Source organism: Gracilinanus agilis, chromosome 1 (assembly GCF_016433145.1).
Source record: "Gracilinanus agilis isolate LMUSP501 chromosome 1, AgileGrace, whole genome shotgun sequence".
In the NCBI taxonomy this organism is placed as follows: Eukaryota; Metazoa; Chordata; class Mammalia; order Didelphimorphia; family Didelphidae; genus Gracilinanus; species Gracilinanus agilis.
The window spans coordinates 373,145,378-373,171,022 of record NC_058130.1 but is presented as its reverse complement, the minus strand read 5'-3'; positions in this window follow the sequence as shown (position 1 = coordinate 373,171,022).

Here is a 25,645-nt window from a genome sequence, read left to right as displayed (position 1 = left end):
TTGGCACTATAGGTATTATTATTTCCAACCTATTATTCTATTCATTAAATTGGGCTGACTCTTTTGGGGTGTGAAATCATCATTCTTTGATCAAGGGTACACATAGGTTTGCCTGAGTGCAGAGAATGTGGTGCAGAGAAGGGGCATAACTGCTTTGCAGAATTCTTCTGTCAGTTAAGGAGGTTTTAGAATCTTGGGGAAAAAGTTCAGTTGGTCCTGGGAACTCGTGGAGAGAACCAGGGTCCTTCTGAGCTCCTTCTTTAGATTGAAACCTGGTCTATATTTTGCAGCTTTTCTTTAAAATTGTTAATTTAGCTAAATCCTTCGAATCTCCCTACCCTACCTTATTCCCACCTTCATTTTCCCTACCTGAATGTCTGAGAAGTTTGGAAAGGAGAGCAGTTCTGAGTGTTAGTTTCAAACTCTATAGTTTAGTCAAATAGGGCTTACCCTTGTTACAAATTTACCTATTGAATCATTGTATCCAGCTTTCTTACCCCTTTTGACTGCAAACTCTTTCAGGGCTGAGTAGGCCCTGCCCCCGCTTCCCCCACCTGAAGCTTTCTCTAAGTGGCTGTTAGGGCTACCTTGTATCCTCTACCCTGCCAATCTGCCCTAGAAGACAATAAACCTCATTTGTCTTTAATCAAAACCCTTTGACTACTTCATTAGTTGATTAATAAGAGAGGGAGGAGGAGAGAGAGGAATAACATACTCTGGAGTTTGAGGGAAGCTGAAGGTATCCATTTTGGAGGAAGTGTAGCTTCAATACTTCCTCTAGTCCCTTCCTGTGAAACTGACTAGAAGCCTCAAGTCAGTTTCAAGCTGTTTTGGCTGGCTCTAACCTTGATCTGTGAAAGTGTCCTTTTACTTGAAGGGCTCAGTCTATTTCCCTTCAGTGTTTTGTCTCTAACCTGGGTCCCAGTCTGTATTTCCCTGCTGTTGTTGCCTACCTTAGATTAACTCATCCTCTCCCTTGCAACTCTTGGTACCTCAGTGTTTATATTTACTAAACTCAGACATTCCCTTATTTTTCCTACCACCTCAACTACCAACCTTCACTATTGTACCTTCCTCATCCTCTATAATGCCTTAGGCATTCATAAACCCCATCCACAGTGCCTATCCTCAATTTCAACCATACCTCTGCCTTAATTTCCCTACTACCTATAGCCTATTCCCTTGATTACCTCCAGCCTTGGGTCCCTTGCCTTGCCTTATTCCTTATTCCAACCAGCTATTACCCCTAGCTTCAGGCCCTTATTACATTCCCTTATTACAAGAGGGAATAGTCATGTAGGAATATGTGATGTCAGCTTTATGGGCTTTCAGAGTCATTTCTCCTTCCCTTTCCCTTTTTTCTTCTTTACCTTTTATTTTTCTCCCCTTTCTCCCTTTTTGTTTTTGGCTTTTTCCACTCTGATGAGCTCAAAGTTTAAAAGGAGAAGACCTGGTGAAAATGGCTTTTTAGGCAGTGCTCATTCTCTCTGAATTCCTAAGCAAATTTATATTAAAAAACCTACTCTTAACCAAAATAAACTCATTTCACAAATTTGGTAATAGTTTCCTTTGGGTTGCAAAGTGTTTAAAATCAATGAGTACCCTGTTGTTTGTTCTCCTGTTTGGCTTATCTTCCCCATGTTATGTCTTGTTCCTTAGAGACATAATAGCATGTGATTTAAAAGGACCCCTCCCAACCTGACTGTAATGAACAGAAGGACACCTGCTATGCATGTGTTGTGTGGTTGGAAGGAAGGCATTCTTTTCAATGGCTCTGCTTTCCAGTTATATGACATTTAATAATTAAAAACAATCTGAAAGTTTTGCACCTCCTCTTGGGTACTTGGACAGATAGTTGGTTTTGCACATTGCAACTTAACTGAATGCAGTCTGTTGTTCCCACAATTGGTGAAGGAAAATATTGGGAAAGAGCTTTGAACTTGAACAACCTTAAACTTGATTATGCTTCATTGTCCTTGCTTCCTAATTCCAGTCCCATGTGTCCTGATATGTTTTTGAAGTTCACTGATTCCACTGGGAGAGATATAAAGCATTAGCATTTCTCCCCTCAAAATTATTAATGGTCACAACTTTGTAATTTACCTTTATATGTTATTATTTTCTGAGAATTTTATCATCCTTTCTCTGACCCTTCCATTTGAAAAAGGGTTGATGAACTGGTAAAAGAGTACTTTTAGACAGAAAGGATTATGTATATTTTCTAGTTTACCTCTTTCTCCAGGAAGTAGACATTCATTTCAATAGCTGAAAAGAAAATGGGGGTTTAGTATTTCCTAAATCTTACTTCATTGTTAATCTTTGGCATCACTTGAGCTGTAAAGGTTAATATTAACAAAATGGAAATAGGGAGTGATTCATTTTATTTATGAATTATCCATGTACACTTTGAATTTCTTGAACTTGGGATCTATTTAATCCTAGCTGATTTCTAGTTAAAACTTAAATGTCAAATTTAGGGTGTGGGATTGTTTGTTCCATTTAGTTGGAGATTTTTGGTTCTATTTTAGCATCTGAAAAAAGGATGAATTTTGACCTCTCCTTTTGTAGTTTCATTTACTACTGCTAGTGGGAGCTCCAAATCTTCAGTAGTTGAGTATTTCTGGGTATGAGCAGCCATGTCGGACAATGAGGTTCAAAAGGAAAAATGGAAAAATGTTTTCATATAAACAAATGGGTTACATGGCAGTACCTCCTTAAATCCTGCAGCATTCAAGGGAATTCCTATCAGAATATGGAAACAGCTGCAACCTTTTATACCTCACTGTCATTCTTCCTACTCCCAATATAAATCACTCCTTTTCCTACCAAAAATAGCCAAAGGAAAATCATGTACAGGTCTGTTAAAAAATAACAAAAGACTACAAAAGGACCTCAAGGGGTCAGGCAGTGATTGAATGAATGAATCTAGATCAGCCTAATTTTGGAAATACCCACCTGGGTGTTATGCTTAGAGCTATTTTAAAGTCAAGTAAGACCAGCTCTCCCAAGTGCTATTTAGGAGTTTACAACTGAAAATCAAATACAGCTCATGTGAAACAAATACATAGGCATGAAGTTTGTTATTTCAAACACATGGACTGGAGGTAGGGGTCAATTAAAAAAAAAGCTTGGTTCCTTTGGGATTTAGGGTTGAGTTCCTTAGATTAAAAAATCCCTTTGGTTTAGGGAAGATGCAGTTGAGAAGAAGATGGCAAGGTGGAATCAGAGGAAGGAGTAGAGTAATTTGGGTTGTTTACCATGGAGGAGATAATGGAGGAAAGTAAAAAAACTGATCCAGGAACCTGGAATATGGAGTTGATAGGAAGGTGAAAAGGAAGGGGTGACAAAGGAAGAAAATTTGAATTCAGCTTGAATTCAAGAATGAGGACAATCTACTTTCAGGGCCCAGCTTTGATCCAACTTGATCTTGAGGATTCTAGTGACTTGAAGGATACAATTATTTGGGCTCCATCATATATGATGAACTTCAGAACTCTTGCTAATGTGGTCCAGTTCAGAACCTTTCAGAAGAGTACAATCTGAATGATGATGGGGTGGGTAGGGAAGAGTGTGGGAGGGAGGTGAATTATCTAGCATATATTGGAGTCAGCATGGTACAATATAGGGCAGTGTTGGTGAACTTAAGGCACATGTGCCAGAGTGTGCCAGAGGGGGGCTGCTCCATTTCTCCTCTCCATGTTTTCCTAAGGATATTCCTGACTTCACCCACCCCTCTGTCCAGAAGTCCAAAAGGAGCATTTCCTCCCTCCCCTGTCTGGGATTTGGTGGGGGCTCACATGAGGCATGAGGATGGGAGTTTGGGCACTCGGTCTCTAAAAGATTCGCTATCTCTGATCAAGGTGATAGAAGGGGTGCTCAACCTAAGGCAAAGGACCAGGGTTCAAATTCTGCCTTTGCTCCTCTTTCCCTATATATACCTATACTATCTATAAGTAGTATAATTCCAGTTTCAGTTTTCTGACTCTCTGATTCTGGTCACATATAGAAGCTTTGGGTGTATGTGTAGCTGTATAACTCCAGCCACAGAGGATTTGGAGTCTTTTATTGAAGGATGGGGGAAGAAGTAAGGAGGAGGAAAACTGAGTTAATATCTGGCCCTTATATTCCTCTCTTCTTAGTGTTTTCCCTTCTACCTGCCCATTGACTTTTCTCTGGAAAGATATGTTTCTCTGAATTTGAGGAGGGAGTCAAGAATACTTTCTTAGCTATTGTTATCTGCTAAATAATATGGCATTTTAACATTTAGTTGACTAAGCAATTCTTGGAGTGATTCCAGGCAAAGACTCCATTCATCCTTTGCCATATGAAGGGAGGTGACTGCCTTTTTTCACCAGAGCAAAGGAAAGAACTCACACCATATGTTGGAGGAGCCCTTCTTTTAAGAAGCTTAGATTTCACTTTATAAAAGATAAGTTTTATTGTAGACTTAATCTCAAGAATATTTGAATATATTTTATGGTTGTGTTTTGTATTTGTATATATTTTTTCATGTACATGTGGTTCCCCCCCTAATAAAATATAAACTTATCTTGTACATAAACTATATACTTTTTGACATTGCATTCCAAAATTGTGGGTACTTAATGCATGCTAATTTAATGATTAACCTATTTAATGAACCAAACAAGATGAGGAATAAAATACCAAGAAAAACTTTGTTTTACCCTGTTTTATACAAACATGTGTATGTATACATATATATTTACATATATAAAGTTTAATTAAAATAATAGCAATAATAACTGTTATTGCCTTGTCCTATCATAGAGTAGAAAAAACACTGGATTTAGAGTTAGAAGATCTAGATTTGGAATCAGAGAACCTACATTTAAATCCTGACTTTGATACTCAATACTTGTGAAGCAAGTATTTTTGAGTCCTAGTAAATTGAGGTTGGACTGTGTACCTTTTAAGTTCCTTCCAGATTTTTATCTATGAACCTATGAACCTATGTCTTGTATGTCATTTTGCTTATGTTTTTCCAATTCAAAAGTTAAAATAGTAAAGGTGCCCTATGTACACACAGTCTTGTAGCATTTCAAGTGCCATCTCTCCTATTCCACTTTTTCCTTTCACTATTCTCCCTCCCCTCCTCATTAGATATTATTCTTGTTGTTCCTTATTTTCCTTTGCCCAACTAGGTAGAAGACATTTTTGGTTTTCCTTACTTTGAACTAAATTGTTTCTCTTCTAATAACAAAATTTATACATATAGAAATCTCAGATTTTTGTAAATTGTATTTGTGTCAAGCATCAGAAAGAAGCATACAGTTTAATACAATAAATACTTCTGGTCTCTATGCCACCTTATAGCTCACACTTCCCATCACTACATCTCTCATGGCCGAGGATGCCAAAGCAAGAGTTCACAAACTGGATTTCAGTTTCTTAGTGAAATAAGACCTACATGAATGAAACAACTAGAGAAAGAATACAAACTATATGGACATTGTGTGTGTTTGAGGGAGGAAGAGTATTATATTTTCTCTGTTCTGGAAGGTTTTTTTTTTATTCAGAAACATTTAGCTTACATGTTGGGAGCAGGGAGCACTGAATGAATAAATCATAATTGATGGTAATGAATCAAGATAGATCATGAAGTCTCTTTGCCTGGCATGTGCTTGCTACTCCAAGAGTCCCTGATACGCATCACTGACATGTAAGAATCTAGTTTATCATCATGATTCTGATTTCCCAGACTAAATAGATTATTTACAAAAATTGAACTTTGTTGGGTGGCTATATTAAAGTTAAAGGGCTAAAGAACTTATTACTAAAGCAACTACCTACCTTGAAGGGAAATTCTAACTACTAGGTGTCAGGGTCTGCCTGATTCTTGACCCAAATGCCTTTCTGAACTTCCTCATCTGGAGTCAGTACAGATTTTCCCTTTTTTGGCCTCCAGGGCTAGGAACTATTTGTTCCAGCCTAAACTGAACTCTTGCTTTGGCGTGCTCGGCCATGAGAGATGTAGTGATGGGAAGTGTGAGCTATAAGGTGGCATAGAGACCAGAAGTATTTATTGTATTAAACTGTATGCTTCTTTCTGATGCTTGACCCCTGCTTAGACTCTTTATCTAGCTTATTCCTTATTTTGCTCTGACACACTATGTGCTTCTTGTTATTGAGTCCTGGCTTGTACCTATGCCTTTAAAAAAATTATTAGTTTGGCTTTGGCTTTTTGTTTTTAAATTCCCTTCCTTCCCCATATAGAAATATCCTCCCTTATAAAGTAGGGGGATAGCTATACAAAGTTAACTTATACAGTGTATCTAACAATGTAAGCAAATTTCAGCATCCATAATGCTCATCTCTCTAAGCGGAGAGAAATATGTTTCATCATACAGCATCTGAGGTTAAGGTTGAACATTTAAATTAATTTGAGTTCAGCTGCTTTTAAGCTCTGTTTTCATTTACATAATTGTAGCTGTAGCTATTGTTCTTCTGATTCTGCTTACATGACTTCAGTTTATATAGATCTTCCCATGTATCTCTAAATCCCTTTGTTATTTTTCATGTGTACCATAATTTCTTTAGCTATCCCCTGATCAAAGACCAGCTTTATTTCTAGTTGTTAGCCCCAATGAGAAATTGGTACCACAGTCTTGCAACTGCTACCTTCACCCATTGGTTTACTTAGGAAGAAACTGTTCCAGGGTGTCAAGACAACTCAAATTATTTAAAGAGATTGTGACAGCTTGACTTTAGTGTGCCTGACCTTGTATTTTTGTGCTAGTATCCTCTGTTCTGGATGGCATTCCCTTCTGATTTTTCCATGCCGTTAGTGTCAGCTTTTAGAAATAACTGCTTGGCTAGTAATCACTCTGGTAGTAATGACTTGAGAAATAGTATCCAGCTGGATGGAACTTAAGAAATTCAGGATATAATGAAGACTACAAAAACTTTTGCTTTTCCAAATTCAGATTGATATCATCTTGCCATGGACAATGTTGATAGAAAGACTTGGAAAATGTATACCTACAGTATGGAAAACATATACAACCTACAGTTGTGTGGCTCTGCCTTTTATTTGCAAGTGTCCTCATAGATTTTTATTCTACCAAAGAACCCCTCTGCTTTGGTCAACTTTTTATTTACCAGGTTATGAGTTTCTGCTATATTTGAAAAAAAAATATTATTTATCTGTTTTGTTGGATTTCCCCTCCATAAAACCAAGTCTTAGTTTTATACATTAATTAAATAGTTTTCTTATATTCAGTTTTCTTAGTCTCACCTTCAGTTTTTAAGATTTCCAATTTAGTTGTTGTATATGATGGGGATCAAATACTTCTGTGCTGTAAGATTTCTATACGAACTGGAGGATTTCTATATGAACTGGAAGAACCTACAGGAACTGATGTAGAGTGAAATGAGCAAGAACATTGTACACAGAAAGTGAGACATTGTGGAACAATCCAATGTAATGGACTTTGCTACTACAAGACAATCCCAAGGGACTTATGAGAAAGAATGATATCCATATAGAGAGAAAGAACTGGGGTGTGGGGGTATGGAGTAGCACAGAAGAAAAACAAATGACTTATCATTTGTTTATATGGGTATCTGATTTGGAGTTTTGGTTTTAAAAGATTGCTCTATTGCAAAAATGAATAATATGGAAATAGGTATCAAGTGATAACATTTGTATTACCCAATGGAATTGCTTGTTGGCTCTGGGAGGGGGCAGGGAAGAGGAAAGGGAAAAAATGAATCATATAAACATGGAAAATATTTTCCAATAAATAAATAAATAAATCAAAGATGTCCAATTTGGTATTTAATTGGTTCTTTTTATAGCTTTAAAAAATTGAATACTGAATTCATTGATCTGTTTTTTCTTTATTTTATTGACATAAGCATTTAAAGATATAAAATTTCCTCTAATTACTATATGTGCTGTATCCCAAAGGTTTTGATATGTGGTCTCATTATTAGTATATTCTTTAATAAAATTATTATTTAGAAACAGAATAATTTAAAAGAAAAAATCTTACCCTCTAACTTAGAAATAATACTAAGTATCAGTTCCTAGGTAGAAGAGTAAAAAGATCACATTGCTATTGCTAAGAAGTGACTGAGGTCAAATTTGAACTCAGAACCTCCTGTCTCTAGGCTTGACTTGCTATCCACTGAGTCACCTAGCTATCCCAGAATGAAAATTAGTTGGAAACTAAATAATTTAATCTTAAAGAATAAACAAGTCAAATATCAAGATATGAGTTTCATATTTAGACATAGAAGCATAATTATTAATAATTATACAATAATTATAGTAGGCACTGATGAGAAAAAGATATTGGTTATTCAGTTTTTGGTGAATTAACAATATAAAGAATAAACTAGGCTGTCAGACTTTTCCAACAAACCAACTTCTATGAACACATATCAGAAAAAACCCAAAATGCCACATTGTTACTATAAAGAATCAGAGGGAGGCCCAATAGGACCTCTTAGACTTGTACCTTTTTTCCTGGTAGGTGGGTCAAATCTCACCTCTAATGCTTACTATTAATGTAACCTTGGCCAAGTTACTTAAGTTTCATGGTGTTCAGGTTCTGAATATAAAAAAATATGAGGTTGAACTTAATCATCTTTTAGGTACCTTTCTGTTCTGTTATTTTAAGGTTCTCTACAGAGTGTTGGTTAGGGTAGCATCTTTAGAGACATTGAGAACTAGGCAAACCTTTAAAAAATTCAATGCATTATTTCTTAATTGAAGAGGCTCTAGGAAACCTTGACAAATGAGTACATGTAGTGAGTGAGTTGTTTAGGAATTTAGCCTGCTTTGTTGTTAGAGACCTTTCAAAGGATTTCAGGTGATTTTGGGCATGATTGCTGATCTGGATCCCTACTTACCCCCTAGTCTCACACATTAACTATTTGCAAAAAACCAACCAAACAAATAAAAACTCTTGGAGGAAATTTTTGAGTTTGAATTAACCTAGAGTGCATTTATAGAACAAAACCAATCTCCTTTTCCTTCAAATAGACATCTCATTTGTTGTTTAGTGGATTTTGTGCTATAGTAACCCTGGCATTTAATCCAACCATGAAACCCAGTGGATAGGAGTTTCCTTGACTTGAGTGAAGTAATAACTAAACATTTCAAATTCAGTCTTGAGTATTTGGTGTAGCACATTAAAGTTCATTCAGCCAAGACCCTTGTCTACAATATTCTTTTTCTTTGCCTCTATTGATGCTTAGCTCCTTGTTATAGGAAGGTTCTCCTTTTATCTGATTCCACATGGATGCAACGTTCCCTGCCTGAGAGCCAAATTGGATCTTTAGAGGTCTGCAACGTTGTAAGCATGTTGGTTATGTGAAAGCAGTCTAGGAACTAGCTGGGGTATCAGCAGTAACTCCAATGTGGGCCACTTAGGAGAGGCTCAAATTCTAATTGAACCAGTTAAATAAAGCTGGTCTATTGAGAGATGGACTTGAACAAATGTCATTTTATTTTTGTTGTGTGGTTAAGGAAAATTATTGATAAATTTCTATATTAAATTATGAAATCCCTTCTAGCCTTGTGATTGTATACTTATTAAAGCTTTGGAGAAATTTTATAACCTGTCCTATGTACAATAGCTTATAAACAAAGTGCATCATTGGCGATTGTGGAATACAAAACAACGGATGTGTTTTATAAACAACTGTACACTTTTGAGGAAGGGAAATTATTCTGTACCATGTAATAAAGGCAGCAGCAGTCAAATAATCAAATAGGTAAAATTAATGAAAGTTGTGTGTGATTTACAAACAATATCCTTTCAGATTTGTAATAGTTTCCCTTAAGAGTTCTTTAATGTAAGAAGATAGAGAATGATTTATCTTAATCTCACTCCACCCCCAAATTTTGGGGTCAAAAAAGAAAACAGAAATGAAGGGATGTTTATAGTTACACTTCCAAATTTTTGTAGGGTCTCACAAAAAGCAATGAAACTGTCAACATGGGTCCTTATGAGTTTATTACTCATCTATGAACTGGCATGTGTTTTGGATTTGTTAGAGGAAGTTTTCTAATATACACTTTCAGTGTTCCTTTTCTGTAAACAATTTAAAAAAGTCAAAATGTTGTTTTACTAGCAGAGTTGGACTTTTTATTGGTCATCATGGGTCAACTGTAGAATCAAAACTGACATTAAGTCTGATTCTCTAATTGGTCACAGAATTAGCATATTTAAATTTTCCACTTTATTTATTTTCCATAGTTTTCTCAGTTGGCTTTAGAAGCCTTAGCAACTCCTGGTCGGTTTTGAAAATGCATGCAAAGAAAAAATGGATATTATACAATTTATGTAATGAATAATGTGGCTCTATATGTACTGACATCCTATCAAAAGTGAACTTTGAAGAAATTTCATTTTTTCTTCCTGTATAATATTGATGTCAGAAAGAGAATAGTTGTAACCTTAAGAATATATTTTGATTTTTTTCCTTTGGAATCACATAGATTTCTTCCATTTTTGTCTTCCTGGCAGCCTCCCACAAAGCCCTACCTTATAAAGAGTTTTAAAAATAATAAAATGAGGAAGAAGAGAAAAAAATTATAAAACCAATAATTATCATGTGATGTTCTTCACTTATACTTCTCTCCCTACATTTTTAAGGTAGTGAGTGTTTTCTCAGATCTCTTCTCTGGGGTCAAACTTATTTTTTATAATTTTATAACATTTTAAAATTATTTTGTGGCTGGTTTTCTTTTTTTATTTACATTGTTGTGGTCATTCTATATACTTTCCTGGTTTTGCTCACTTTGAATCCCTTCATTTGTTATTTCTACATCTTTTTGAAATCATCATATTTATTATTTCTTATGCCATCATCTGCCACATTTGTTTAGTTATTTCACAATTGACGGGCATCTAATTTGATTCTAGGTCTTTTCTATGATAGAACTTACTGCTATAAATTTTTTGGTATAGAGGAAATATTTGCTTTTGTCAATGATGTCCTTGGATTGTATACTTAGGAACAGGAATCTCTAGGGCAAAAGAATACAGATTTTTTTTGTTACTTTATTTTCATAATTCCAAATTACTTCCAGAAAGGTTATACTATTTCAAAACTCTACCAGCAGTGTATTACTTGTCCCTTTCTATAACCTCTCCAATGGATAATCATGATTTTAAGAAGAATTTGGTAAATATCTTCAAACTCTGCAATTTTATTCATTTAAACATGCATATTCCAATTTGTACCTAGATAAAATTGGAAGCATAAGTTTCATAGCACCACTTCTCCCAGTTAGTGGTTCCCACCCTTTTGTCATTACTTATTTCTCCTTCCAAGCTTTCAAAAGTGACCTCCTGATTCCTTTTCACTGGAAATTAGAGTACCTGGATTAGAAATAGATCACACCAATCTTTTAAAAATTTATTCATATTTTATGTCTTTAAAACCTCTTCTACAAATACTGAATTATGCAAGATCACTGGGTAAACCCTAACTTTCTTCTTTTTATTCTCTTTTAAAGATATAAATAGAACTACTTTGTTCTGGTAAAGTGACATTTAGTGAACAAATATATGATCTGAATATGATGGAGTGACAGGAAGAAGTACAACTGGAGTCTGAGCCACAATTACCAAAAAGACTTATTAAATATAATAGGGTCCCTATATCTGCAGAGGTTTTGTTCCAAAACCTACCGTGGATGACTGAAAATGCAGCTATAAAGGAACACCTACTGACTCCATATATAATGTGATTTTCTTGTAATATGTATGTATAACATACCTCAATTAATAAATTAAATATATAATATTATCAACATTAATTACAGTAATAATCAAGTACATTGTACATTATTATGCAATATTAGACAGTCTCTCCTTATCCATGGGGGTTATGTTCCAAGACCTAGTAGGTGCCTCAGATATATGGATAGTAGCAAACCTATAAAGATATTTCTCAATTTAACACCTATGTTAAATATAGTATAGTACTGTATTCTATATATATGTATAGTACTGTATAGTACTGTATTCTATAGACTTGTATAATCTCTCCATTCCTATCCCTTGACTTGGTGTTGTGACCTTCCCTGCACACCTTCCCTCCCCTCCACAAAACCCATTCAAAATTTATTCTCCAAGCAAAAGCAGAAGAGATGTGCAGCCTCTGACACAGAGAGAAGAGAGATCTTTCCTGTATTCTCCCCTATCCAGACTATGGGTAACTGAAACTATGGAAAGAGATACAAGATAGGAGGCCCTGATAATCATACTAAGTCATGATTAGGAAATTGAAGAAAAAAATCACCATGAATTTTCCAGTCCAGGTTGACAAAAGGAGCAAATATTTCTGTAGACATTAGGGAGATCATCTAGCCAGGAACAGTTATGTGGAACATTCCGGTACAGGGTAAAGCTATGGAACTGGGCAAGAAGAAGTCTGAAATGTAGCATAGAGGAGCCTAAATGTATGTAAGGGGCAGGAATAAATACCAATTGACAACTCTGTTGTTCATTAATTAGTTCCAAGTCACAGATTAGGAGTAACTGAGTTAGGGACTATACCTATGAATGACATTTCAAAAGGATGAGTGGTCATGGGCTCTCTACTAAGCAAAGATTAAGTTCAAAAGCAAGTAGTAGTTGTTTGAATCTGACCCCAGAAGTAGAATGGGATTTTAGTTCCACCTTCCATTATAGTCTGAAGACTAGCAGAATAACTAGAAAAGGAGAGTCTGTGGTTCTCTCACTACGAAGAAGTGCTTTCTATATGCTTTATAATGATAATGCACAGCAGCAATCTACTGGTACTCCAACTATAGGTAAACTCCCAAATATGTTGCTCAGGCCCCAACCCTGATCAGGAACTTGAAGAGCTCGGTTAGGCAGTAAATCAACTTTGCCCTGGATCAGACCATTTGAGAAATGCCAAAGCTGTCAAGTACCCAATTTTAATTGTCCTAGAGATCCTGGAATAACACAATACTCAATACTGAAAGAAAGCAGCAACAGGAATCTAAAAGACATAAGGTTAATCTAGACATTACCTCCAGAAGTGTGCAGAACCCAGCCCTTACAAAAAAATCTGAATTCAGTATATAGATTAGAAGAATTAGCAAAGGGGAAAAAAGAATTCTAATACAAAAAGCTATTATGGTGAGTAGGATGCTTAAGAAATGAACAGAAGGAACTGACTCTGAAACCTATATAAGCAAAACTTTGACAAAAAACAAAACAAAACAGTTTGGGCACGAGTTAGAGTCATGATTTTGTCCAACCATTACAGAATACAATTTAAAACTATGCCAAAAGAGCTATAAAACTCTGTGTATTCTTTGACCCAGCAATATAGACCATTGCTAGGTCTGTATTTAAAAAGAATCAAAAAGAAAGGAAAAGGAACTGTATGTGGAAAAGTATTTGTCATTGTGTGTGTGTGTGTGTGTGTGTGTTAGTTAGCAAAGAATTACAAATAAGTGGGATGCTTACCAAATTGGAAAATGGCTGAACAAATTATAGCATATGATTGTGATGGAAAACCATTGTGCGATAAAGAATGTCCAGTTGGATTTTTTTCAGAAATGCCTGGGAATCTTACATGAACTGATGAAGAGTAAAGTGAGCAGAACCACAAGAACATTGTACACAGTAGCAGCAATATCATAATGATGATCAGCTGTGAAAGATTTACTCATCAATACAATGTTCCAAGATGATTCAAAAGTACTCATAATGAAAAATACTATTTACTTCCAGAGAGGGAAACAATGAACTTTGAGTGCATATTGAAGCATTTTTTAAAAATTTTTCTTGATTTTTTGCAATGTGGCTAATGTGTTTTTCATGACTACATGTATAATGAGAATTATATGGCTTGCCTTCTCAATGGGGCTGGGCTAGAGGAAATAAGAGAATTTGGATCTCAAATATTTAAAAAATTAATGTTTAAAAAATAAACATGTATAGTCACGTAAACAAACTCAGGCACTGTTTATGTACCCAAAATAATCCCAATCTGAACTCTATGTTCATCATCTCTCTATGAAAAGGTAGGTAGAAGGTTTCCTTATGAGGCCTCTGGAATCATAGTTAATCACTATGCTGATCTGTGTACTGAAGGCTTTTCAAAGTTTTTGTCTTTAACATGTTGTTGTCATTCTGACAATTGTTTTCTGCTTCTACTTATTTCATTTTGCATCAGTTCATACAAGTCTTCCCAGGTTTCTGTGAAACCACTTCCTTCATCATTTCTTATAGCACAATAATATTCTATTGCACACATATCATAATTTGTTCTATCATTCTCCAATTGATGAGTACTCTCTCTTTTTCCACTTATTTGCCACTACAAAAAAATTCTAAAAATAATTTTAACATTTTTATTTAGTGTGTGTTTTGCTTAGTAATCCCTCCTTCAATCTCTTTTTCCAAAAAACTTTTTTCAAAAAACTACTTGTTCTTATCCTTTGACTATTGTTTTTCATAAATTTGGCTAAGTTCTTCATATGTTTCAGAAATTAGGCCTTTTCTTCTTTTCTTTTTCTTTTTCTTCCACTTTCAAGCTTCCCTCCTAATTTTGGTTTGGGAATGAATACTAGAGCCAGCTCAAATCAATTCATGAGAGCTAATTATTAAATTTTTATTGTGAGCATTTACACCTTGAAAATCAGCAAACAGAATCAGGGCTTGATTTATTCTTTTGTTATTGTTGTTCTTGCTGCTAATTATTTAATCTTATGGAAGTGATGGAGAAAATTTTAATAATGCAGATAAAACTTAAAAGTGAGAAGTTATGTTCATTTTTTAAACTCAAAAAGACTCAGTTAAAGATTCACCAGAGTACTCCTACTCTCATTCCACTCAACAAATTATAGCAATCAATTATGCCAAAGTGTAGATGTAGAAATGGAAATAACAGACAACTCATTGCTCTCCACCAATCATAATTCAGGAACTCTGGAAAAGAAGAATCCCTAAGAGTCATCAAAGATAGGATTTTTCCTGTACAAAAAAGCAAAAGTTTGGATGCCATCCTAAGAGTTACTATGTCATACCTCTAATTCAGATGCAGACTTGAGGGCGAATCACAACATCTTTCTCATCTCTAGATCTCCAAAGACTTTAGTTGTCTGTACAGAGTATTTTTTAATGAATCTCATTTGGACACATAAGTCTTAGGCATGTGTTTTCTCTTTTATTTTTCTTGAGTATATGCCGAATTACCATATAATCACTTATTTGGAAAGGCCTTTGCTGCCAAATAAAGGAAATAAAATGGATGGAGAAACTATTCAAGTCTTTAATTTTAACACTTAAAATTCAGGAGTGATTCTTCATTTAAATTTCTGTAGTAAATGGCCCCAATTCAATGAGGGAGGGGGGAAGACAACCAAACAAAATATTTTAGGGATGATTGATTGTTCAGAGATGATAAGACCTGAATGGGAACTTCTTCATGTCACTGAGAGTTTGAGAAAGGAAAGGAGACATTTAAAGTATATTTTGGCCCCATTTTGCTGCTACTTTCATCACTTGTTACCTAAAATACAGTTTGATTCAGCAAAGATATAACACAAAAGTCAACAGAGGTAGAAGTAAAGACATGGCCCCTCAAACACCCATAAGAAGCAATAGTGGTGATGATAGAGTGAGGAGAGCCATGTAAATTGCCTTTATAAAGTTGCATTTGGCTGATAAGAGCCTAGCCTGGCCTCTTTTCCTAATCATTGTAGTCAGTATTTGTGATACAATTTAATGGAAATAAGATAATTCCCACTGAGAATAAAAATCTGTCACTGAAAAGCCCTATAGGGAGATATTTGCAATACATTTTCATAGCAGAGGACAGAAAGAATGTATTAACATCCTATTAGCAAAATAATGGGATTTGTGTAGATCCTTCAGCCTTCATCATATTTGTTATTGAAACTTCTCCCTTACTTTTGGAGCCAGCAAAGTTCAACGTTCTGAGATTTTTCTAACTTTAATAACTGGAAGAATGGGAATAGAATGACTATTAGCACCAATATAGCATATAGTAATTGTTTCACATTCATTTAGCATTTGGCTATGTACAGACATATTCCTAGTGCCCAGTAGTTTTTTTGTTTGTTTGTTAAGAGAGTTTTAGATGTAGACATCAGGGTTGATATGCCAAGTCCTTTCGTTGTTGTTGTTCCCAAATAACAAAATATTTTGCCTTTTTTGTCATTTTATTTTCTTTTGTATTTTCAAGTAAAAGGGGAATTAAAGAGTCCCTCTGGGGCAGGATAATTCATCACAGGCTCAAGCCACACCCAGGGTGCATTTCTGACCTCTTCCTGAAGTGGTTGAATAAGTCCCTTGGAGCTCTCTTCGAAGGTCCTCCAAGCCTTTTGAAGAACCATTTCAATCAGTCAAGGCCCATAGTATCCTAGATGTTGAGGGGGAGGCACAGAAGAAACAAGACCATTTTTGACCCAAGGAATGTAGTATGAAGCTTGAGTATACCAGTTCTTCCCTCCAAAAATTGCATATTTGACAAGATCAAGTTTAAACTGCATTATTTTCTCCATCACCATCTTAAGTTTAGACAATTATAAGATAATAAATCAAGCCCCATTTTGTAATTTTTGTTGATTTCTGAAGTGTAAATGCTTGCACTGAAACTTTTAACACCCGGTTCTCTGTTTAGACTAGGCTCCAATATACTACTCTGTGGAGGTAAGTACTGCATCTCCAACCCCCTTGCCTTTGCCCTTCCAACTCCTAGAATGGTTTTTCTCCTCAATAACATCTTTTGGATACCATAACAATGAAAAGAACAAATTGTTCCTTTTACTTTTATCTGAAACAGAAAATAACACATTTTGAAATGGTTTGAAATGGAACAAGAAGAATGAGGTTTAAATATCAGAGAAAACTGTATAGTTTTAAGAGGCCAAAGTAGATTGTACAATAGCCAATAGAGATAGGAAATGTCATCTAGCCAGTTAGTCCCCCTTAGGAATGAATGAGTAATAGAAAATTCAGCCATAGAACCTTGGGTAAAAAGCACCAAATGAATTTTGTAGTGTGAAATAGTTAGAGATGGGCTAGATCACTGTAAGATCTCACCAACCACAATGCATGAAGCAAAACTGTTCACTTGCCAACAACTGACAGTGAAGGAACAATTTGAAGTCATTAAGCAGGGACAAACTCTAAATCAATAACTATTTATTAGGTACCTCCTATGTACCAGGTACTATGCTAAACAGTAGGTATACAAAGGAAAAAGTGAAGTATTCTTTGACTTTAGAAACTTGATGTTATAATTATGAGAGCCAGTGACCAATGTTATGATAGAGGGGAGATTGAGTCTGTGTGATGACTCTCTCTTCCTACACTGGGAGACTTACAAGGGGTGTCACCCTGAAACTGCGTGACCTGGATGGTTCTGCCACTGCACAGGAGTTGGGGATGAGGCTTCCCTATAAGATGAGATATGGGGTACCCCAATCTGATTCTGAATGAGCACAGGGTTCATGCAAACCTCCCCCGAGGTCAGCCAACTTCACAGTGGGTGATTTGGCTTCAAAGTGGAGACAGCCAGACCAAGCTGTGATTCCCCTCCCACTCATCTCTCAGGCACTCTGGAACACTATCTGACTAATGAATGGCTTTTATTCTTCGCAATTCAGGGGTTAGGGAAAGAGGTGAAGGGCAGAGGGATTTTGGGGTGCCCTCTTCTCTATTTCTATGGGGTCCATCACTTGAGTGGGAACATCTGGGGTTCCCACCCCCAAGCACCTCCCCTTGCCCCTTCTCCTTCTATTTCTATTTTTCTATTTCCTATTTCTATCATTTCTATAATTGCAAGTTAGACCTGAAAGGGACTATCAGCAAGGTTGGGTAATGGAGGAAGGAGTCTAAGAGATCACTCCCAAAATGGAGTCCAAACACTTAGCTTACTCTACGTTTGAAGTCTTGATGGGTAAGAAGTGATGGGATGGATGCCTTTGACCAGGGAATCAGGGTTTCAATGTCCAAAGAAAGATCCTCAGGAAGCCCTCAAGACTGGATTCGAGCAGAGATGTCCTCCTCCTCTCTCAGTTAGTCCTCCCCTGGAAGTTCCTCCTTCCCTTTCCCCGTCCCCTCCCCCCACCCCGGGAGAATTACCCAGAATCTCTCTGGTCTCAACTGTCACCAACTGTCACCAAACATCAGCCATTCCTTCTCTGGCTCCTTCTGTCCCTTTTCCCTTTCACAAATCCCATTCTTACAATGTTCTAACCAAATATTAAAAACAAGAGTGAATGAACCGAGAAATAAATCAGTCAGTTTCTAAACAATGGGAAAACACTGTCATAAGCATTAGAAAACTAAATAGACCTTAAGAGTCATCTGTTATAACCTTGTCCTGTATAGGAATCACCTCCATAACATCCCTAACAAGTGGCTGCATAATCTCTCCTCAAAGAAGTACAATAATGTGGAACTTTCAAAGACAATATATTATACTTTAGCATTGCATTGAAATCTGGTTCTCTTGTACTGCTTTGTTTTTGTTCTGCCTTCTGCTACCAAATTAACCAAACAAACAAAAATTCTCTTTTTTACAGTGTTCATTAAATACTTGAGTGTCATTTGGCATGGGAAATGGAGTTATGATTGTACTAGTTCAGGAGCTCCAATACAGGATACTTCCTTCAGCCCCTTCAAGTGATTACCTTCTTTGCAAATTAGAGTCTTACAGAGTTGCCTAGAGTAAAAGGAAGTTAAATGATTTTGATTGAACAAAGCTGGTAAGATTGAACACAGTCAGTGTCAGAATCTTCCTTACTTCAAAGTGAGCTATCTAACCATTTTGGGGGAATGTCACTCTAGTCCCAAAGATCATCAGTATGGGGCTCTTTCCTTCTAGGTGGAGATTAATACCCCATGACTATGTAAAGGGTGGAGTAGAGTTGGGGAGAGCAAGAAGGAGAAGAGCTCTACAGTCTACTTCATGCTGTTTTTGAGTGACTGAGATGCTTTGGACTCTGGGAGTTTCTGGCTTCCAGAGAGAAATGATAGAAAAGGCCAACCCCACTTCAGGTTGCTGAAGGAAAAGAATCTAGGAAAACATGAGAGGAGCTTGTTGTCACCATAATGTCTCTATCCTCAACTTGCTACACAAGTGACTATGAGGAATTTTCCCTTGGATAAATATAAGACTCTCTAACTGAGCTATAAGTTCCTTCTCATTGGAAGAGCTTCTTTGCTCTCTATTTTCTGAAATGTGTTTTCCCATGTATATTTTCTCTGATTTCTGTTTTCTTATCAATTGGGATAAATGAATTTTTTCTAAGTGCTCTATGCTCATTGTGGAACTGGTATTTGGTGGAAAAGGGGTCAAGCCCTCATTATAAAATTTGAGATTCTGCTTCTCTCCAATAATGAACAGGGATCAGAGATTAGATTGAACCTGAAAACACATCTCTGAGACTAATAATATATGAGTGAAGATATAATTCTAGCCTGGTAATAATTGTCCAACATTGTTACTATTATGGACAGTGTACTTACAGTTCTGCTTATTTCACTCTGCATCAGTTCTTGCAGATCTTTCTAGCTTTTTCTGAAATCATCTTCTTAACATTTCTTAAAGCACAATAGTATTCCATCACCAACATATAATCACAATTTGTGCTGTCATTCCCCAATTGAAAGACATCACCTCAATTTCCAATTCTTTGCTACTACAAAAAGAGCTGCTAGAAATAGTTTTGTACAAACAGGTACTTTTCCATTTTTTATTATCCTTTTGGTATACAGACCCAGTAAAGATATTACTGGATCAAAGGATATGCACAGTTGTATAGTCCTTTAGGCATAGTTCCAAATCGCCCTATAAAATGGTTGGATCAGTTCACAACTCCACCAACAATGCATTAGTTGGCCAATTTTGCTATATACCCTGCAACATTTATAATTTTTCTTTACTGCCATATTAGCCAACCTGATAAGTTTTAATTTGCATTTCTCTAATAAAGAGTGGTTTAGAACATTTTTTCATAATTATTGATGGCTTTGATTTCTTAATTTAAAAATTGTTTGTTTATATCTTTTGACCATTTGCCAATTGGGGAATGACTTGTCTTCTTATAAATTGGACTTCATTCTCTAAAATTTTGAGAAATTAAACCTTTATCAGAGACATTCGTTATATTTTCCCAGTTTGTTGTTTCCCTTCTAATCCTGGTTACATTAGTTTTGTTTCTACAGAAGCTTTTACATTTAATATTATCAAAATTATTCTTTTTTGGTCACAGATTTTTCCCTTCTCTGAAGATCTGCAAGATAAACTATTTGGTGTTCTTCTAAATTAGTTATGGTATCACTCTATATCTAGATCATATATCAATTTTGACCTTATCTTGTTTTAGGGTGTAATATATGTGTCTATAATCTAGCTTCTGCCATATTGTTTTCCATTTCTTATTGCAAACTTTAGTCCTTCCTTGATGCTATTGTCAGCTTATTTTCTGGGTTGTTACTAGTTTACCAGATGGTTTGAGGGCTGAGAGCTTTGAGAGCCCCCTCCCTCTGCTGATTCAATTGACCTTTGAGATGCTGATAGCTTAAAGACTTTCCTCAGGTTTCATTGTGATCTTTTAAACTCAGTCTGAACTTGATCAAGTTAGAGGCTGATGAAATTCTAACCTCAGGTTTAGGTTCCAGCTTTTGGTCTCAAGGTATTCTTGATTCAATCATACATATACCTGATGATGTCTTGGAGCTCCGCCCTTAGATTTGGACAAAAAGATCCCTGGGAGGGACCCCCTAAGAACTGTGTCATCACCCCCAAACTGTGGATTATGTCCTCATCCTAAATCCAAACTGGGATTCCTAGTTTCACTTTAGCCCAGATTGCCCTGGGTTTGGACTCCAGACTTCTCCATAGGTTTGAAATTTCAAAGGGTAAGCTTTGTCTTGGACCACTATTTGCCCCATCAGGATCTCAGGGTCTGACTTATAGGTAGGACTTAAGTTCAGAACCTGTCAGAGCAGATGTGGGGTGGAGGGGTTACGGTTTGCTCTTGGCTCTGCTTCCCTCTCACCTCAGTTCCCCAGATGGTTTCTGCTTACCTTTTGGGTTTTTCTTTTTTTTGAAGTTTGTTTCACTCTGTCTCCTTGGTTCTTTCACTCCTGTATTAATTTTATGGCAATATTTTAATCTTGGTCAGAGAGGGTTTTCATGGTGAAATAGCACTGTTATTCTAGTTACTCCTCCATCTTGGCTCCAACCCCAGAAGTCTTCTAGTGTTTTCAATAGGAATGAGTGTTGTATTTTGTAAAAATACTTTTTCTGCATCTACTGAGATAATCATGTGATTTCTGTTTGATTATTGATATGGTCAATTATGCTTCATTTTCCTAATATTAAACAAACCCTAAATTCCTGGAGTAAATACCACCTGGTTATAGTGAATGATCCTTGTGATTTATTGCTAGTCTCCTTGTTAATTTTAAAATTTTTGTTTCTATATATATTAATGAAATTGACCTATAACATTCTTTCTGTGTTTTTATTCTTCCTGGCTTAGGTAACAGTGCCATATTCATTTCATAAAAAGAATTTGATAGGATTCCTTCTCTGTCTATTTTCCCAAATTGTTTATGAAGTATTGGGATTAATTTTTCTTTAAATGTAGAATTCACTTGTGAATTCATCTGGCCCTGGGGATTTTTTCTTAAGGAGTTCATTGATGATTTGTACAATTTTATTTTCTGACATGGGATTATTTAAGGATTCTATTTCCTCTTTTGTTAATCTAAGCAATTTGTATTTTTGTAAATATTCATCTATTTCACTTAGATTGTCAGATTTATTGGCATATAATTGGTGGAGGAACTCTTGAGGAGTCTTTAGAAACTGTCCAGATTTTCTAAAATGAGAGCCTCTTTTTCTTTTATTTAGTGGGCATGGGCAGCTTACTTTGATTGGTTGTCCTGTCTTTAAAGCTAGTGAGACTCAGCTAATTCTTTTCTACCACTATTTCTTTGGTGTATTCTTTTTAGCAATCTTTAACTGCTATGGCCAGGGTGGCCAGGGGCCATAAACTGTCAAAGTAAGAGGGGATAAATTATTGTTTCCCTTCTCCCTTTGTTTCCACCTAGCTCTGAGAAATGACTGTGGTGGGAGGGGTGGAAGAGTGGGGAGTGGTTCTCTTCTGTATTTTTTGACCTCATTTCCTCCGAGGTGATCCTTGTAGGACAGGAAGTTTGATTTGTTAATATTAAAAATGATAAAGGCTGCTATAATAATATATATTAGGATTTTAATTAAAGCCATGCTGATAGATAAAGTTATTAGACCATGCGCTTATAAGCATTCAAAATTTGCCGCCTAGCCATAATTGTCTCCTGTCTCCTCCCGAGTCCCACCTAACCCAGGAGATTATCAACTCCTCTCTGCGTCGACGTAGGCCTCCCCACGCCCAAAGAACCGGAAACGGAAACCCGTTGGACCACGGGAAATGTAGTTTGATACATTTCCCAAATTCCACTTTTACAGATTCAAAGTAACCTTGGAGCCAGGATTCCAAGAGACATGGTGTAGCCAGTCAACCCATCATAGAAACCTTAAGAAGACACAGTGTTTGAGAGTTGAAATGGGGAAGTGGGATTGTACTTGGAAATGAGACTGTGCTTGATAGGAATGAAGCTAAACCCTAACCCTATTTTTCTTCCTCAGAGAATGAGGCAATAATTCAAAGAAGAATGGGAGATTATGTCTCCAGTTTGTTGGGGGAATAAATTTGTGTATTTGTTATTGTACTTTCTGAAGTAAATATTCATTTATTAAAGCCAATGTGACTATCAGTGGTTGAAATTGGGGTAAAGAGAACCACATTCTCAGCATGGGAGAATACCATTAGTAGGGCTTATACTGGTGGGGGTATTGGGAGACATGGTCAGATGAGAGACCAACTGATTATTTTGGGCCAGTACTAGGGTTTCACACCATGGGTTGAAGGGCCCAGCAGGTAGCCCTGACCAGGCCAGAGCCTGATCTGGATCCAGCACCCAGATCACTCAGTCACAGAGCTGGATAAAGTCAATGGAAGTTGTAGTTTATTTCTACAGAGAGGTTTGGAGGGAAAAGGGGAATCCCTGTCACTAGTTCACTAGCTAATAACTCCAGATCTAAACATTCTCATGAAGGGCCTTCAGAGATTTTGATGGTCTACACTTATCACCCGCACCTCTCTAACCTGTAACCCAGACCCTGTTATAGCTATCCTACACTATCCAAACCTCTCTTGATTATTAATAGAGGCGTTGGTCTGTGACAAATCAGACAGGGGCCCAAGGGTAGGTGCCAGGTCCAACTGGACCAAGACCTCTGCTTACTGACAGTGCAGATAGCTCGGTGCTGGTTCAGGCTAGCGTCAGGTTCACAGGATCTTCTTCCAAGGAAACACAGCAACAAGGATAGCAACAAGGACAGAATCGAAAACCTCAGGAAGTAGCAGTTTCGCCCTCCATGTTTACATCCAGAGAGAGCTAACAGCCCCTCCTTCTAGCTTAACCCTTCCTTCCAGCATTCCAGAATTTTTCCATCTTCAGGTCTCATGCATCTGTCTTCTGCAAACCTTCATCTCTCTAACTATTATTACCTCTTCCTTATAACATGCTGAAGCCATTTGCAAAATCCCTAAATACCCCAAACCTCTTTGAAGATACAAGAGGACCCTACAGAAGTGTAAAGACCCAATTTTCTTGGCCTTCAAGGCAGTATATGGAAGGGTGGATTAGTGCTGCATATTATATTGGGAGAAACGGCATGTATAAACACTATGTATGTAGACACTATATATGTATACACACATATGTATACATGATATATGCATACATATGTTTGTACACACAGGTGCACAAAATAAATAAATACAGGATTCCATGTAGGGTGTTTAAAAAGAGGATACTAGTAAATTAAGAAGACAATAAAAACAGGTATTTAAGCCTTTATCTTTTTAAAAATAAAATTATTATTGATGTCCTTTTTTTATCACCAAGGCTTCACTTAATATATCTTTCTCTTTCCCTCCCAGAAAGCCATCTTATATAGCAAATATTTTCAAAGACTAGAGAGGGAGGGAGGGAAAGAGAAAGGGATGAAGAGAGAGACAGAGGAGACAAAGAAAAAGAGAGGGAGAAAATCAGTAAAATAGATGAATACATAAAAAAATCTCTAAAATATGTCCAATGTATGACAGCCATGGACCTCTCATCTTTGCAAATGGAAGCAGTAGAAGTATTTTCTCTTTTTCAAGGTCATGCTTGTTCTTTGTAATTGTATAAGATTCTATTTTTTTTGTGGTTCTTACTATTTTTATTGTTGTAGTCATTGTGTATGTGTTGACTCTGCTCACCTCACACTTTTATCAGTTCTAGAAAACTTTTCCATACTTTTCTATATATTAATTGTATTCCCTATTTCTTCTAGTATAATACTATCTTATAATATTCATGACTACATTGTTTTAGCCATTCACCTAAATGATGGGGAATTCTCTGTATGAAAAATCATAAACATTATGTTTCATAATTGCTTTATCCCTTTTTCAATTAAGAATATATCTCCTACCCAAAGTTTTAAGTAATCTTATACATTTTTTGCAGTGTGAACTTTAATACTGAAGTTACATCCTTTAAAAGGTATTATTAGTGTATTAGTCTATTTTATTAGAATACATTATGAAATGTGGTAAAAGTTGGTGATCTAAGCCAAATTTCTTCTAGACAGTCATCAAGTTGTTTTTTAATCAAATGGGGAGTTCTTTTTTTATGTCTTTTCATTTATTAAATACTGAATTGAGTTCTATTGTTTTTTATTCTCCATTACTTGGTTTATTCCATTGATCTATCTCTCTCTTTTTAAAATCAGTACTTGATGGATTGGATGCCGACCTATTATTTTATAATATACTTTCAGGTCAGGAATTTCTATCCCCCCTTTGACTATACATCTTTTCTTTATTTCACTTGATAATATAGATCTTTTGCTTTTCAAAATTAATTTTATTTTATCCAGTTTTGTAAAATATCCCTTTGACAGTTTATTATCATAGTATTAAAAACATAAATAAACTTTGGCAATATTTTAATTTTTGTTATATTAGCATGGCCCAACCATGAACACTATATTTCTCCAGCTACTGTTATGCTTAAGTTGTTTCTTTCTTTTTTTTGAATTAAAAAAAATCTTAAGCTGTAATACAAATCTCAAAAAAAATGACAGAAAATACAATAGGATGAGATAGAAAATTCTTGAGCTTGGAAAAAATGCTTGAAACTCATACAAACAAAACTGATGAAATTAGAAGACAGGCCTCAGATAACTCATCTGATTAATCTTATTCCCTGATCCCACATTTTATTTTATTATTTTATTTTTAAGATTTAAATGTTTTACTTTTTTAGAAAAATTTTCCATGGTTACATGATTCATGTGTTTCTTTCTTTAAGAAGAACTTTGTGATTAAATCTATAAAACTATTTTGTGCTTGGATAGATCAATCCTCAAATGTTCGTTGCATTTTGAAATGATTTGGAATGATATTTTCCTTTCTAATATTGCTTCTTGAATTTTATTGTTATATAGAAATTCTGTCCTGCAAATAATCTCCCCACATTCCTCAACTTGCTTACTTCCATTTACC